The following is an 11,083-nucleotide window of genomic DNA, read 5'->3' on the forward strand; positions in this document are numbered from 1 at the left end:
CCAATTATAAGCTCCACGAGGGTGAGACATTCTGTTTTGTCCACCATAGCCACATCATTTAGAACAGACGAGCGAAGCAACTTAACTGAAGTTCCTTGGTGAACCTTTCTGTGAGAGCGGCCACAGGTAACAGTGACCTGGGAGGCCACGTGGCCTCCCTCTGGGCCTCACACATCTCTCTCCTTGTCCAAAGTTACCCCCTCGGAGTACAGACTCTTTGATGGAAGCGGCTGGGTTTCTCCGAGTGGCTTCACGGCGGAAGCCTCGGCACACGTTGGGACAGCGGCTGGCGTGGGAAGCCAGGGGCCGCTCATCCTTGACGTAAACTGAGAAATACACTCTTCGGTGTTTATCACAGTTTCTGGCATATGTTATATGCTCAGTAAATACTTGTTGAATGAATGAACACTAGGAAGTGGGCAGATCCCTTCTAGAACTTGTGAGGTTTGAATATGTAGAACAATAGATATTCAATAGGAAGTGGGCAGATCCCTTCTAGAACTCGTGAGACAAGCAACCCTGGAGGTTTGAATATCTCTGTCCCCAGAAGCATCTCCCCTTCTTCCCTCCCTGTGTCCCCTTCCCGCATGAAGTCTGCCTCAGGCCTCTCTGTCCAGATTCCTCAAGGTTCCAAAGTGTGTTGGGGGGCGTCGTGGTCAAGTGTGAGCCCCTTCACCCTCACACTCACCACACGGGGTGTGCTGGCATGTCTCCCTCAGGCCGGGGGTACCCCGGAGATCCCCCTCAGCGTCTTGTTCACGTTTGGCCCTCCCGCATCTTGGAGAGTACTTGCCTTATGGAAAGCTCCGAACAAATGTTTTCTCAATGAATGAATGAATGAATGAATGAATGAATGACGGGTCCATAATTCCAGCTTCCTGCTGTCCAGTCCCCATGCCATCCTTCCGTGGCCGGGTCCCTGTTCTGGAGAGGTGACCCCTCTGACGTCACAGATGGTGGAGCAGTCCCCTCCACTACTTTCTTGTCAACTGTCTGTCTGCCTGTCCCAAAGTGTTTCCTGCCCCTCACTTATGGCCACCATAGCTGAGCATGGCCCCCCGGACTTCCTGCTTTGTCACAGCTTGAACATTTCCCTCCCGTGGAGAGACGCTATCGTCACAGGGGACCGTCTCTGGCCCGGCCGGCTGGAGTCTTTGCTCTAGCTCCCTGGGCTGCTCTGGGCTCGGGTTGGGGACACCCTTCGGCTGGACAAAGCTGTCTTTAAGAAGAGGGGTTGCAAGTGGGGAAATGAGGGTTTAGCCCCACTCGTCGCTGAGTGGGAGACGAGACAGCCAGGTCATGCCATTTCTCTCGCTTTCTGCCTCCCCAGCTGGGAACGGCAGGGCCTGGGAGCCTGGAGGTGGCACTTGATGAGCTGTTTTCCAACGACAGAGTCCTCTGTCTCCTTCCCTCTTCCCCTGAAGGAGGGAGGGGTTTGGTGTGCTTGGGGCGCGGGAAGGGGACAGGAGGTGGGTGGAAGGAGCTGGATCATGGGGACACCTGCAGGTGGGCCCAGACAGACCCCACCGCCACACCGGTGGCTTCCCAGAGTGGTTCTTGGATGACCAAGGGGACAGCAAGCCCTGGTGCTTCTTGCTCCAAACAGATCTCAAAGTCCACCCTCTTCCATCTGCACGGTTTGCTCATGGATGACCGCGGCCACTTCCTGTGTGTTCGCGCGCCAAGGTCCCACTCTGTCACTGTCCCAGCACTGCGTGTACGTGGGCACGAGACGGAAGGTCACAGCTAAACATCACACCGTCGTGAGGAGCACACACGGGGTGCCGAAGAACGAGGGGAGAGGGGAGAAGGGGCGATTTCGGCAGGGCTGTCGGCAGTGGCCTCTGTAAGGAGGTGACAGTTCAGCCGAGATTCGGAGGATTTGCGGAAAGTGACCAGGGGCAAAGCCGGGAAGGGTGAGTCAGGCAGCGGGAGCAGCAGGTACAGGGCCCCGAGGAGGGGAAGGGCACCGCAGGCGTGAGTCCCCCACGAGCAGAGCCCCCCGCGTGAGTGTGGGGAGCACGGAGGCCACGGACGTGGGCCTCGGTCAAGGGGGCGGAGGAGGCGGGCCTCGGAGGCCCCGCGAAGGGGTTTGGAGGATCATGACGTCCTGGGAGGCGTTTTAGGGCAGGTGGCGTCCGAATGACGCGTGTTCTCAATCACGCTGCTTCCGAGTGGGGAACGGAACCTGGGAGGACGATGCTCGGAGGGCCCAGGAGGCGGGAGGAAGAGACAGGACGAGGAAGGGGCTCGGTGTGTTTGCAGGAGGCGCAGGTGGCAGGCTTGGTGACCGATGACACCCGGAGACCAAGTTGGAAGGCCGCCTGGCACTTTCTGGGCGGAGGGGCCGGCCGGTGGGCGGGAGCGCCGTTTCCTGAGATGGGAGGCCGGGTTGTGGGTTCTAGGGGCTCGGGGGAGGGGTGAGCCCCTCGGAGCTGTCCGTCCCCCACCTCCGCACCCCCCTCAGATTCTCGTCTTCAGCCCAGTGTCCCCTCAGGTCCTTTCGACGTGCGGGGACGTCCTACCGTGGGCCCCAAACGCCCGCTCCCCCGTCTCCCTCGGGTGTCCGCTCAAGCCCCACCTTCTCAGTGGGGCTTTGCCTGCTCGCCTCGTTCACAGCCGCACCCCCGCACCCCCACATCACGTCCCCTCTCCCTGGACGGTCTGATTGTCCTCTTGGCGTCCACCGCCACCTGCAAGACATAAATAACAAAAGACTCCTTCCTGTGCTCCTTGCTTCTCCCCCGCCCAGTAGGACCGCGCTCCAGGGCGCCCAGAGCTCTGCCCGGCTTGGTGGCCGCAGGAGCCTGAGCCGCAGGGACAGCCCCTGCCACGTGCCCGGCCTCAGAGGGCTGCCAGATGGATGACTCGCTTTTAGAGACACTGTAGAGGGAGGAGGACCGGCCAGGACCAAGAGACGGGGCATAAGCGGAAGAGGTCCAACCGAAGACCTGGGAGGGACAGCCCGCCAGGGAGGGGACGCCAGAAGCGTGTGTCTTCGTGGAGGCTCGGCTAGAGCAACTTCTCCAAGTTCCCTCTGCTGCTCTCATTTGTCAGCCTGGCTCCCGTGGCGACCCCTCCACATGGCACTCGCGCCTCTCCGTCTAGCCCCCCGGGGCCCGAGAGCATCCTTCAGCCTTCCCTCCCGCTCAACTGCGTGTCCCCTACTAAAAATGCCAAGCTCTTCTCTCGGTTCCCTGGACGTCATCACAGATTCCTCATCCGGGACGCTTCGACCTCTCCCACCCAAGACCCGGCCCCCAGCTGACACCTAATGCCCTCGGGGGGCTCAGCTGAGGGGACACCCTCCAGCGAGGCGGACGCCCCCGAGCTTTAAGACTGGGCCAGGGACTCCGTCCAGTTGTGTGCGTGTGTGTCTGTGCGTGCGCGCACACGCGTGTGTGAGCACATTCCCTGTTCGCCCCTCGCCAGAAAACCTGGTAAAATAACTTACCGTAGACTGTTAACAAACCAGGCATCATTCTAAGTGTTTTACCGCCTGACACATTTAATGATCCCTATAACGTCCCGGGTGAGGTGACACCAAATTCCTCCTTGTACAGATAAAGAAACTGGGGGCAAAGTGCAGCCAAACGAAGTCCCCCACGAGCAGGTGGCCCGGCGCCAGCCCACGCTTACCGCTGGTGGCATTGCCACGCTCCGTTCCTGTTTTCCCAAGTGGTTCTTCGCTGGAGGGGACTTGGCACCCAAGGGACGTTGGACAGTGTCTGGACATATTTCTGATTGTCACAGCTGTGGGACGGGGGGTGCAGCCGGCATCTAGTGAGCAGAAGCCGGGGCCGCTGCCAACTGCCCTGCGGGGCACAGGACGGCTCCACGATGCGGCCCGGAAGTTCAGCATTCCCGGGGGCGAGAGACCCCGCTCCATGGAGCCCGCGACCCCTCCAGACGCTCTCAGCACAGCCGGGTGCCAGCTCGGCCCTCGGTCCTCTCCTCTTCTCTCGCTCACTTGGTCCCAGGCTCCCAGACTGGCCCTTCTGATGACTCTCAAATGGATACTTTACGAGCCATACAGCCAATCGGCGGATCAGCTCAGCCTCCGAAACACCTCCGAGTCCCTCACGTCTCACCGGCCCCACAGCCGGCACTGCCTGAGCCTCCAGCGGCTCACTCCTGAATCGCCAGAACAGCCTTCAGTCCTGTCCCCAGCCACTGTCCACTTCCACCCGCTCTCCACCTTGCAGCCAGAGCCATCGTCCTGCTGTCTCTCTCCTGCTTACACCCTCCAGCAGCTCCCCGTCCTGCAGGCATGGACTCCAGCCCCTTCCTGTGGCTCACAAGGCCCTGCATCCTCTGGCTGTCCCCATGTCTGGGGTCACACCTGGTCCACCTCCCCCAGGGGCACTGGCCTCCTTTCTATCCCCCATACCCTTTGTGCTTGCTCCTCCCCCATGGCCATCTCTCTCTCTCTCTCTCTCTCTCTCTCTCTCTCTCTGTCTCTGTCTCTCTCTCGATCTCTCTCCCTCTCTCTCATCATTCAGGTCTTAGCTCAAATATCTTCTCTTCAGGCTCCAGAGTTAAGCCTGCAGCCCAGCGCATCCCCTGCATCCGTCCACCTCGCCTTTCCCGTCGTCTCTATGTACTCACTGACCCGTGGCATCTGCTCTCCCTGGAGACATCGCGGCTCGAGGGCAGGGCTCTGCCTCCCCTGTCACCTGCTGAATGCCCGGCGTTCCATGCAGTGCCCAGCAAACGAGCGCTCATACGTGTTTCTAGATTGAGCCTGAATTGGAAATCGTGGCAAGAGGGAGCTTAGTCCTCATAGACGGCCAACTTCCATCTCTCACCTGCTTCCTGTCACTTGGCCCCGCCCCCTGCCCCTCTGGCTTCCTCTAACAAATCTCTGCATGTACGTGTTCATTGCCTATCCTCCACATCCCTGCCTGGATGTCTCCTGGCCATCTTCAATACAACGTGACCAAAAGGGAACCCTTGGGTGGTCCCCCACCCTGGCCTAGCTCTCCCCGGGTCTCAGTAGATGACGGAGCCATGAATCCAGCTATTTAGGACAAATGTCTACTAGCCGCCCAGGATTCTGTCCATCAGCAGGTACTGGCTTCACCCTCAGAGCTTCACCCTCAGAGCTTGGCTTCATGGTCTTCACAGTGACCGAGAGCTCTGCCTGTGGCTACTGTCCAGCCTCTGACTGTTTCACCCTCAGAGCTTGACCTGACTTCACGGTCTTCACAGTGACCGTGAGCTCTGCCTGTGGCTACTGTCCAGCCTCTGACTGGCCCCTGCTCCAAATCTCGTTGCCTGTTCCGCTCTGTTCTGCTCAAAGCAGCCTCTAAAACACATAAATCAGATGATGTCTCTGCCCTGAATGTAGTTATTACTCTAACAGTTTCACTCTTAGAATAAAATCGAAACCCTTGACCTTGACCTTAAGACTCCTTCCAGTATGACCTCTCCCTCCCTCGCCGCCCCAGCTGGAGCCCCTCTTGGCCCCTTGCCTCCAGCCAGATGGAGCTTCTTTCTCTGACCTCTGTCCCTGCCCTGGGCTCTTGGCACAGGCTGGGCCCGCTGCGTGGAGCGCCCTCTGTGACCTCTGCCTCATCATTCAAGTTTCCACTTGACATTCCTTCTCGGAGAAGGCTTCCCTGATCACTCCCCCCGAAACGGCTCTCCCGCACCCCCCAGACTCTGTGACGTGTCCGTTTCCTTCGGTCCTCGGTCACCATCTTGGTGATTTACGTGCTTTGGGGATTTCTCCCGCCCCCCACTGGCTCTTCAGGTCACGGCCCTACCTCTGCAGCCGCTGGCCTGGTGCACGGAAGAAACACAACGGATCACATTCGGCGACTGAATGTGGGTCAAGGAGGTTTTAGGGCGGAGGCCCGGCTTCTGACCTTCCTCCCAGGATGCCTGAAGGACTTTTTCACTAATGAGGCTGAAGCTGTCGGAATTCCCCTGAAGACTCAGAAGGCTCGCACCTGGTTTCCCCTGTGACAATGACAATAAGTAGTCATTGTGCTTCTGCCCCGGGCCGGTGGGATGGGGTGTGAGATGGGTCCTCGGGGCATGTCATCCATGGGCCAGCGCTTGGGTTCCCCAGAGCGGGCCCCCGAGGCCTGTGGCCGAGGTGTGCTGCAGAGCCAGCCTCGAACTGGGGGGCCCTCGCGTGCTGACTCTGCTCTTCGGGCCGTGCGGGGTGACCTGAGGCACATTACTTTGCATCCTCTGGACTGGGCGTCAGCTTGGAAGGGCAGGTGTTGCATGCAGAGGATCCTGGCTCCACAGCTGGCCAAGGAGAGACGGCTTCCTGTGCAGAAGGAAGGGGCCCTTTGCAGTGACCCTCAGGTCAGACCGGGGGAGTTTGTACTTGCAAGAACTGTCTGGACGTCAAGTGCGACGGTCTCCTTGGCCACCCTTGCCCTCTCTTGTCGATTCTCCAGCCAAGATGAGCCCTTTGCAACACCGATCCGATGGAGATGACCCTCTGCTTAAAACTCTTCGGTGGGCTCCATGGCTCTTAAAACAAAACCCCAAATCCTTAATCCAGCCAAGCGGGTTCAGCACGAGGCCCCTGCCAGCCCCCACGATCCTGCCTCTCTGGGAGCCGGCCCTGCTTCTGCATGCCCCTCCCTGGGCTTTCTCCCGGGGCCCGGAGAGAGAGGGCCTTGTGCCTGCTCACCGCAGGCCCTTTGCACAGGCCATCGCTCTCTCCATCGCTTCCCTCCGCCCCCCACCGTGGTCTGGTTTTCTACTCCCGCTTCCCTCACCTGGTCGTGGTGTTTCCTCCGGTTCGGTTCGTGGGGATTCGCTTCAAGCCTTTCTCCCTCTTTCAAATGTCAGCTTCATAAACCGGGACCGTTTTGCTCGCCGTCACCTGATGCGTCGGCAAGTGGCTGTTCGACGAGTGTTTATAGAATGAACAGGTGCACCTGTGAGCGGGAGGGACGGGTCAGACGCTTCTGGAAGTTCGAGGGAGGCATCGCGGGCTCTGTGGCTGCCCTGACCGTCCACCTGACCTCTGCTGGCCATCCGGGGGGGAAAGGCGGGGTCTGGCATGGCCACAGCCCCCCAGAGGCAGCTCGCGGCGGCCTTTCGTGGTGGGACGGCCCCGTCAGAGTTCCCGCATCTAATGGAGAAGCTGGTTCCGTGCACAGGGGGTTTCTTTGCATGAAGAGACCTGAACGCATAACGGATGTGTTAGTTCCCTGGGGCCGCCGTGATGGCCCAAGCCACAGTCTGGGCGGCTGAAACCACAGAAGTTTATTTTCTCACAGTTCTGGAAGCTGGAAGTCCAAGACCAGGGTGGGCGGCTTTCTCCTGAGGCCTCTTTCCTCTTTCCGCCTTGCAGATGGCCACCCTCCGGCCGTGGCCCTCCCGGTCTTTCTCTTTGTGACCTGCGTGTCTGTCCCGACTTCTTCTTCCATACCAGTCAGATTGGATTAGGGCCCGTCCTGCCGGCTTCGTATTTAGTTGGTCATCTCTCCAAAGGCCTCGTCTCCAAACGTAGTCACGTTCCGAGGTACTAGAGGTTAAAGCTTCGACATAAGAATTCGAGGAGGGAGCGGGGGACATGGAAATGCACCCTGATCTGAGGCCGGACTGGAAGAGGAGACACGTTGTAGTGACCTCACCTTTAGAAACAATAGGTCAAGGATAAGACATGGTACGTGCTAACCGCCATGTCTCACTTCTAGTTAGTTATCTGCTAAAAATTTATTAACTAGAGGGATTTACTGGCCGGATCGCTGCCTATAGGTACAAAATATTTTAACAATGACGCATTCTGCTTCTGTACCCCTGCTTGCTTACCCACCTCTTAGTTATCAGTGAATGAATGGAGGAGATATAGTCTTTTGTGTAAAAATTAAGGATGTGGGGGATGGAATCGAGGGCTTAAAACCTTTGTGCCCCTGCGTCTCGGGGCTGCTCCTTGGCAAGGACAGCCGCCGGCTAATAAACTGTCTCTTGGATTAGAGTACTCGAGTTGGGCCTGGTTATTTCGGTCACAACAACGTGGCCTGGAAGGGACCTCGGCCGCTTCTGAATGACACGACGTAGGACATCTCCAGCTCCACAGGACACTCCTAACAATACGGTGCAGCAACGTGGCCCGGAAGCGTGTTGGCAATGTCACTGCTCCTTCCTGCTGGCCCTCAGATCGGGTCACGTTTCCACGGTCCGTCGTTCCCTGGGGCAGCCGGTGTCCAGGTCCTTCCGCGGTCCCCGACTCCCTCGGGTGACAGCTGGTCAGACAGACGGGCCACCGTCCCTTTTCGCTCCGCTCCTAGCTCACACCGATCCGCTCCGAGGCCAGCAGACACGCACGCGGCTGTCGGAAGCAGATCTCCTGGGCTTGGGAGAAACCTTCAAGATTGTTCTCCATGACAGGGTCGGGGGCCTCTTAGAGAAGGGGGCTTGGAGGCGGGGTTTTGCCAGAGGCCTTGGCCTTGAGTCTGGAAGACGGAGGGTGGGCAGCGCGGCTGGACGAGGAAGACCTCGGTGGCACGCATGCAAGGTGAGGGGCCCGCCGTGGGATGCAGAAGGAAGAGGGAGCAAGGTTAAGATAAACCATTTCAGGGTTCAGTACTTTTATTGACTCCATCCTCCTTCAGACGAGAAAAACATGAACACACACACACACACACACACACACACACACACACACACACACACGATGCTTACGGACTGCCAGGCCCTGGGGACACAGAGAAGGGCAAGAACCTGTCTCTCGCCTTGAGGACAGCCCCTCAGTTGGGGAGACACATGAGTACACGAGAGCCTCACCAAGGCATGGACACCGTCCTTGAGCCATTTAGTGAGTGAACCAGGCAGTGCTCTGTAGAAAGGAGACCAGCAGGCCAGGCCCCCAAGGCGGACGGGGCTGACCCCACTTGGCAAGCTGCGGAGGGCTTTCTGGTGGAGGCTGGGAAGGAGTTTGCCAGGTCGGGACAGGAGAGACAGACGTCTCAAGCGGCAGAGGGAGCCTTTGCCAAGGCCAGAGCAGCTGGGGTTGGGGTCCTCAGTTTGAGCGTGGGGTCTGCGGCCACGTCTGCTCACCCCGGCCACTTTCTGATCCTGGCGACATCTTACTTGGGCCTCCTCCTGGTGCTCCAGGCCCCGTGCATTCCAAACCTAATTGGGCATGCGGGCTTGTGTGTCCTTTATGTGTGCACAGCCCTGTCAGGCACCCAAAGTGGTGTGACTGAGAATTTGCTATTAAGCTGTTATTGAGTTCACAAACGCAACTTGGAGAAATCCAACCAAACAAGGGATTTGTAAAAAACGGTTCAAACAGAGCCGCCTGACTACATTTCCCATGACAATCAGCTTGTTTACCCCTCGGAGGGACACTGTAGCCGCTGTTGACATGCTCATTTGCATGCCAATACCCAGAATGCTTTTCCAGCCCTACGGAGCTTGGGTTCTGCCAGGGGGCTGAAAGGTTTATTTACACATACAATACATGACAACTTCATTTTCTGAAGCATCTTTCATACAAACCGTATCCCCAAAATGCCTGAAGTTGATGAAAGAATTTCAAAATCCTTTTAGAGTTTAAAGCCTTCTTTCTGGGCTGAAGGGGAGTTGAGCTAACGTGAGCATGCTCAAATTAACATTTTAATTAAAAGATAACCCGAGGGAAACAGGACCTCGCTCATTCAGCCATGTGTCATATTACGCTGGTTACACTGGGGCGGGATTTTGAAGAGGAATTTTATGGCCACAGCTAGGTTTGTGGTTGTGCGTATCCGACTGAACTGGAATCACCAAAGGCCTTTTGAACTGGCAACTTTCCTACAGCTGGAATTCCGCTGCCCGTGGCCCACGAGGTGACATGAATATAGGGACATTGGGCGTCGTGGCACAGCGGTAGAAACATACGTAGCGACGTGTAATTTTCCAATTTTAAGAGTGTAACGGAAAACGGTGCTGTGACCTGGCCATCCCGTGAGCACTCAGGACCAGGCGGGCTGGGCTTTGAGGGGTATTCCAGAAAGGGGGAACTTTCCTGCCTTTTTGTCCCCAGAGGAAGGAAAGGCAAGAGTCCTTTGGCAAAGTCAAGTTTGAAGGCATCATGCAGGCAATGGCCGGACTTACTGTCACATGGAACTTTTCCAGGGGGGTGCGGTTTTGTTTTTGAATCACTTTTGCAGTCACTCGGCTTGGATGCTCGGGTGGGTAGGAGAGGGGAGCCATGATGTGAGACCCCCTGGTTATTTGATGTGGTTACGAGTAGGCGGCTGTGACCTTGGATGGACAACAGATTAAAAGTCTCCGAAGGCAGCTCAGAGAGAGGAGGAGGCATTTGGAAGAGGTCGTGAAGGTGGACTCTGGGGTCGGACGCCTGGGTCTGAGTGTCAGCCTCTCTGCGGGCTGGCAGCGTGACCCGGGGGTGTCGTTAAATCTCTCTGCACCTCAGTTTCTTCATTTGTGGAATGGGGGTTATAATAATTCCCACCTCGTGAGGTTATTAAGAGGACCAAGCAGGCCAACACACGTCTGGCAGTTAGTCAGCATTCAGTAAATACTGAATTATCCAGTAAGGGCTGGCTGCTAGTATTTTAAATACACCTTCTCAAATGTTTCGGTCTTGGGACCCCTTTACATTCTTAAAACGTATGGAGGGCTCCAGAGAGCTTTTATGTCCGTGGGCTGTATCTATTAAGATTTACTGTATTGGAAATTAAAACAGAAAATGTAAAAATATTTATTTATTAATTTATTTTAAACCCCCAATATTGAACTTATTCCTGTTTACAATAAAACACATTCCTAAAATGTTTTATGTAGCATTTACATAAAAATAACTATAATTTCCAAAAAGAAATTAGTGAGAAGAGTGATGTTGTTTTATACTTTTTCGCAAATCTCTCTAATGTCTGGCTTCAGAGAGGACAGATTAAATTTTTCTCCCCTTTCCCGCAATTCCTCTCCCACCTGGCAACCATCGAAATGTTCTCTGTATCTACGAAATTGTTTCTGTTTTGTTTATGTTGTTTTTTAGATTCATGAAATCATATGGTATTTGTCTTTCTCCAGACGGGTGAATTCTTACATCTCCTTCTGCATTCAGTCTTCTGTGAGATGTTGTTTTTCATATGTGATA

Source organism: Pteropus alecto, unplaced genomic scaffold (assembly GCF_000325575.1).
Source record: "Pteropus alecto unplaced genomic scaffold, ASM32557v1 scaffold80, whole genome shotgun sequence".
NCBI classification, from domain to species: Eukaryota; Metazoa; Chordata; class Mammalia; order Chiroptera; family Pteropodidae; genus Pteropus; species Pteropus alecto.